Source organism: Triticum dicoccoides, chromosome 1A (genome assembly GCF_002162155.2).
Source record: "Triticum dicoccoides isolate Atlit2015 ecotype Zavitan chromosome 1A, WEW_v2.0, whole genome shotgun sequence".
NCBI classification, from domain to species: Eukaryota; Viridiplantae; Streptophyta; class Magnoliopsida; order Poales; family Poaceae; genus Triticum; species Triticum dicoccoides.
The window spans coordinates 240,636,435-240,643,298 of NC_041380.1; positions in this window are offsets into that span (position 1 = coordinate 240,636,435).

Here is a 6,864-nt window from a genome sequence, read left to right on the forward strand (position 1 = left end):
CAGAAATTAATAAAATCCTTAGAAAATCATATCTTTTAATCCGTAACTCGGATTAAAATATTTTCAACATGAAAGTTGCTCAGAACGACGAGACGAATCCGGATACGCAGCCCGTTCGTCCACCACACACCTCTAACATATCAAACACGCAACTTTCCCCCTTCGGTTCATCTGTCCGAAAACGCGAAACACCGGGAATACTTTCCCGGATGTTTCCCCCCTTCGTCGGTATCACCTACTACCGCGATTGGGCACACCTAGCATCGTTACTTGTCATGTCATGCATCGTTATGCATTTGTTTGCATTGTATTCATTGTTTCTTCCCCCTCTTCTCTCCAGTAGACCACGAGACCGACGCTGCTGCTGCCCAGTTCGACTACGGAGTTGACGACCCCTCTCTCTTGCCAGAGCAACCAGGCAAGCCCCCCCCTTTGATCACCAGATATCGCCCACTCTTCTCTATACTGCTTGCATTAGAGTAGTGTAGCATGTTACTGCTTTCCGTTAATCCTATTCTGATGCATAGCCTGTCATTGCTGCTACAGTCATTGATACCTTACCCGCAATCCTAAATGCTTAGTATAGGATGCTAGTGTTCCATCAGTGGCCCTACACTCTTGTCCGTCTGCCATGCTATACTACTGGGCTGTGATCACTTCGGGAGGTGATCACGGGCATATACTATATACTTTACACTATTACATTACTGTTGATACTGTTTGGAGATGGGGGCTGAAGGGGCAGGTGGCTCCATCCAGGTAGTGGTGGGCCTGAGTTCCCGACGGCCCCCGACTGTTACTTTGTGGCGGAGCGACAGGGCAGGTTGAGACCACCTAGGAGACAGGTGGGCCTGGCCTTGTTCGGCATTCGCGGATACTTAACACGCTTAACGAGATCTTGGTATTTGATCTGAGTCTGGCTACTGGCCTATACGCACTAACCATCTACGCGGGAGTAGTTATGGGTATCCCGACGTCGTGGTATCAGCCGAAGCACTTCAGACGTCAGCGACGGAGCGGCGCGCGCCGGATTGGAACGTAAGCCTGCTCTTGTATTAAGGGGGCTAGTTCTGCTTCCGGCCGCCCTCGCAACGTGCAGGTGTGCTATGGGCGATGGGCCCAGACCCCTGTGCGCTTAGGTTTAGACCGGCGTGCTAGCCTCTCTGTTTTGCCTAGGTGGGGCTACGACGTGTTGATCTTCCGCGGCCGGGCATGACCCAGGAAAGTGTGTCCGACCAAATGGGATCAAGCGTGTTGGGCTATGTGGTGCACCCCTGCAGGGAAGTTAATCTATTCGAATAGCCGTGATCTTCGGTAACAGGACGACTTGGAGTTGTACCTTGACCTTATGACAACTAGAACCGAATACTTAATAAAACACACCCTTCCAAGTGCCAGATACAACCCGGTGATCGCTTTTCTACAGGGCGACGAGGAGAGGATTGCCGGGTAGGATTATGCTATGCGATGCTACTTGGAGATGCTACTTGGAGATGCTACTTGGAGGACTTCTATCTACTCTCTTCTACATGCTGCAAGACGGAGGCTGCCAAAAGCGTAGTCTTCGACAGGATTAGCTATCCCCCTCTTATTCTGGCATTCTGCAGTTCAGTCCACTGATATGGCCCTTTACACATATACCCATGCATATGTAGTGTAGCTCCTTGCTTGCGAGTACTTTGGATGAGTACTCACGGTTGCTTTTCTCCCTCTTTTCCCCCTTTCCCTTCTACCTGGTTGTCGCAACCAGATGCTGGAGCCCTGGAGCCAAACGCCACCGTCGACGACGACTCCTACTACACCGGAGGTGCCTACTACTACGTGCTGCCCGCTGATGACGACCTGGAGTAGTTTAGGAGGATCCCAGGCAGGAGGCCTGCGCCTCTTTCGATCTGTATCCCAGTTTGTGCTAGCCTTCTTAAGGCAAACTTGTTTAACTTATGTCTGTACTCAGATATTGTTGCTTCCGCTGACTCGTCTATGATCGAGCACTTGTATTCGAGCCCTCGAGGCCCCTGGCTTGTATTATGATGCTTGTATGACTTATTTATGTTTTAGAGTTGTGTTGTGATATCTTCCCGTGAGTCCCTGATCTTGAACGTACATGTTTGCGTGCATGATTAGTGTACGATTGAATCGGGGGCGTCACAAGTTGGTATCAGAGCCGACTGCCTGTAGGAATCCCCCTTCCACACTCCTTGGCCGAAGTCGAGTCTAGACATTGCAAAAATTTTTACTAACTTGGCTGTCTGCCTTACGGGCCCACGTCGCCATCGGGTGGTATTAGGATCTTTTATTCCTCGTCTATACTCTGGGACTCTGATCTCTCTACTATTCGGGTTAAATGAATTTGCTAACTCTAAGATTAGGATCTCGTGATCGCATCCACCCGAAGAGCCCCTCACTTCAGATGATCGTCTGCTAAACAGAAGATTCCGAAGATACTCTCTGATGTTCTCTCGAGACTTTGTGCCCATCACTTTTTCTATTCCTGACCACCGATAAATCCGTATGGATAACTACTTACACTTGCCATTCATACGATCATCCCCCATTGATCTTGTTATTACAAGATACCCCGAAGTTTTCTTTATTGTTCCGAGAGTACTTTGTGCCTACTGCCTAGCAGTTCTTTGCCACATGAATACCCCTTCAAATAAATCCTCGCACTTATCGAGTATCCGCTCATCCCCCAGCTGTTCATGTATTACACAAAAGTCTTCGAAATACCACCCGATATTCCGAAAATCCTCAGCAACCTATTGCTCTGGAATTTCTTGTTTGCTTTCATTATGATTAATCCCATAAGTATATAAATCTTATTGACATTCCTTGTCATTATCATTTTGAGTCTGTTGACTCAATATGTTTGCGAATACATGCAATCATCATTGATCCTTATAAATTACCTTTCCGACTGAGCTGCCATTCTTTTAACTGGAATTGGTTCTCGACCAATCCAATTGTCTTTGATTGTACCCTACGGCTATTCAACTTATCCACCCCTAATCAGAGCATTGCTTCTGATCCCTTGATTTGGAAATCATAATTTCTTTGCATTTGACAATTGAGTTAGTCAGTTGTTTCTATAATCTGCTTCCTCTAGTTGAGTACCGATGCTCACGTCAGATCCCTTGTGGACTACCAGATCCTTTGTTGGATTTTATCTGACAACGCCCTTCATATTCAATAAACTTGTGAGCCTTTTCTCGGATACATAATGCCTTTGGTAAATTGTATCGTCTGCTTTCTCAACCATGCTCTGCCTTCGAGCTTGAGTTAATTACTTCTAAAAGATTCTGGTATAGGATTCTAAGATGCCCCGATGGGTTGAACCTATGCCTTCCTTAATATGTGTGAACTCGAAAGTTTTCACGAGTCGTACTCTTCTGGTATTTTGCCAGATAAAATTTCAACGCTATAACTTCATCGAAAGCGAGAAGTGAATGAAAGGGTATGCATTGGAGAAGTGGGAGTCGACCTTGAACTTTGTGTTCATGCCCATGGACGCGATGTATATCCTATCATGGAAGCTTCTTGTAACAATAACTATTTCCTTGATAACTAACATATGGTATCTGTGAATTGACCCCTTGCAACCGTGGTTCCGACCATGATTGTTCTTCTTTGATCTCATTTCTCGGACAATTTAAAACAATTGTCTCCTATGGATCAATACGCCAGTCCAACCTTTACTTTGATCTTGTGTCGAGTATTACCCCCTGGTATCTCGAGATTATCATGGAACTGCATAACTTCTTATGAGTTCTTCATCAAGTGCTACCTTCCAACTAATTCCAATTTTTCACGGGCTCTGAGTTATTATACACTCAAAGACACCGATAACTGAACCGAGTGCGCACTACGGTTCAACAACTCTTCAGTAAGCTTCTATAAATACGAGTTTGTACCCGATCACGCCATTCCTAGCCTGTTTGGCTATATCATTGTCGTGACGATTTTAACTGTGCTACCCGGTCCTTCTTCTCGGAGCACAATTTTCGACGATGAACTAACCTTACGTCGATCCTCATCGTCATACCATTTCGCCTTGAACAACAAGCTTGGTTTCGAGTTGTGTCGTACCCTTGGTTCCAATAACCTTTCACTTCATCATTACTTTGACTTGATGTCGTCGCCGATCGATTACATCTTCATGAACTCTCGCGACAAAGGTGTCGTGATCATCAACATTCTGAGCTCATCTAGGATATCAATTGAATTCATGATGAGAAATACCATCCTTCCTCGATGATTTGAGTTATCATCGGCAACTTTCTTGCCTTCCCCCCCCCCCCAACACAAACTTGTTCACAACTTGTGTTGTACCTTGGTTTCCTTGCTATCCAGCAATTGTTCTTCTTTACCTCGGAAGTATTACCATCTCTTTTTGTCAAGAATGTGGTGAGAATTTCACCACCTCTTAATAATTCTTGATTAATACTTCTTGCCATCTTCGTTCATTCCTTGGTCCCCGTATTGTTTTCAACCGGAATACCGACAATGGAGCTATGACGTGTGAATTCAAAACTTCTAACAACCCTATTGCTTTGAAGTGAATGGGCGATAGTTCATTCTAAGTCCTTCGCTAATTGAATCACCATTCTGACATTGGTCGTGCAACCCAACCCATATTTCAGGCGCACCTTTCAACCAATGTTTAATTGTGTATGTTTTCCTCGAGCATACTTCCTTATATCATTTGATCTGACAAATGTTATCTCCTTGTTCACTTAATGGTGGAAATCCATCTTTTGGGAATCTCGGTGAATTGCCGTTGAGTTCACCAGACACCTCCTTGTCCTCTCCTTGGGGTAATGATGGACTCTTGTTAACGGAAATCACTTCATAGTTCATTTCCCCGAGAATCTTACAATGTCATCTCGTCAATTTGCGTTGCACCTTTTCTTCTCAGGTATCCTAAGTCTGAGGTATCCTGACATCAATCGGATCTGAATCTCGGTCAGATATGATGGATGGGACAACTTTCCAGTAGTTATGTTGTTTGTCCTTTGATGACCCGGTAACATGATGTCATGCCTAGCACCCCCCCCCCCGGCTGGAGGACCTATCATTATAGATTCCTTTTCAGCAAGGTTATCCGTTCATCCATGGGGAAATTGTAAGACTTATTCTACAAGTTATTCCTGACGGATCCTTCGTGTTTCCAAAGTTTGATCTTCACCTGAAGACCATGTCAATGCTACCTCGAAGCATGTCAATGGTACTCCGATTTTCAACAGGAACATTTGAAGCACGATGCTAAATTTTGTTTATCATTTATCCTAACACCGTTGTATGGGTAATATCATGAGATTCCTCCCCCCCCTTACCTAAATGGTTGTCTACTTTATATCCTGTCATGGATATCTTGTTCTGCTTGTCCTTGGGAAGGATATACCCCTGATATATGTGTTTAAACACATTTTCCTTTCCATTATTTGGTTTAACCTTTCTTGTGATCTATATAATCTAAGCAGTAATAATTCACTGCGTAGGTAAAACACCTCGGTGTACAACTCTGACAGTGAGACCCTGTTTCTATTGTTGATGGCATTTCGGTAACCGCCGATGGATGAGAACTTTGCCTCTTGGCCCGCCTCGTTCAACGAGCAGGGAAATGGTTCTCTTCGTCCCTCGCCCTTGGTACTGACATTGTTGACAACAAAACCGACAGGCTATCCTCTGACATACCTTGTTATCTTGACCGTGCAAATATTAGCGCCTTCCTGCTTTTAACCCATATGGTGGGCCCATAACCCACAGTTCCACAGGATCGAAACCTGACTCTCCTGTACACCCTGTTGTCAGAGTTATTCCTCGTGCTTGACTTTGTATGTAATTCACGGGCCACTTGCCTGTTGATCTATTCTGGTATCGGACACAATACTTATTCTCGTTGCTCTGAGCCCCTTTCGCACTCTGCTTCAGGCAATGAACGATTGCCTATCCGCTTGAAACCTCTTATTACACCGTCTTACTTTGCTCTCGATGTGTGTCATTTGTTCAACTCAAGAGCTACTCATATGTTTATTCCTGGGATACCCCAGATGAATTTCCCTTATAACATCCTATCATTGTAGAGCTGCCCCCTACCTATTTGTAAGTACGATGGAGCTCCCCAAAGAAAGGACGACAACTTCATCATGATGCTTTGGGATAAAGAATTGAAGGCATCAACGAAAGGGATTAACTTCTTCAAGAAGATCCATTAGAATAACCAGAACCCCCCCCCCCCTTACTCCCCTCTTAAATCTCGGGACGAGATTTCTTGTAGTGGAGGAGAATTGTGACGCCCGGATAATTAGACTACAGTAATCCCAAGCTAATGATGCCAGGTCACCTCCATTACTGTGATTAAACTCACGTTGATTTGAACCCGATTCAAATTCAAATTTAAAACATAGGCAAACAACAAAAGTTTCCAAACTTTAAAACTAAAATGTTCGGAGTGAACTAAATAATGCATAAGTAATTATGGTGGAGAAACCAAACTTTGATAAGGTGTTTAAAGACTCTAAGATAATTAAAACAGTAGTTAAAACAATTAAATACATGCCTATTGAATTTTATAAAATATTAAACTATTTTATTTTCGGTTGAGAATTAAGATTGCAGTAGTATATTTATAAATACAAAATTAGGTGCTAGTGTTTTTTTATAAAACTGTAATAAAAGCGAACTTAAAATAAAATAGAAAAGAAATAGAAAACAAAAAGAAAAGACCCCCCTCTCCCCTGGGCCAAGTGGCCCAGTTGGCCACAGCTGACCAGGCCGACCCAGGCCACCCCTGCCTATACCCCCCCACCACCACGGTAACCCTAACCCATTCCCCACTCGCTCCCACTCCCACTCTCCCGATCC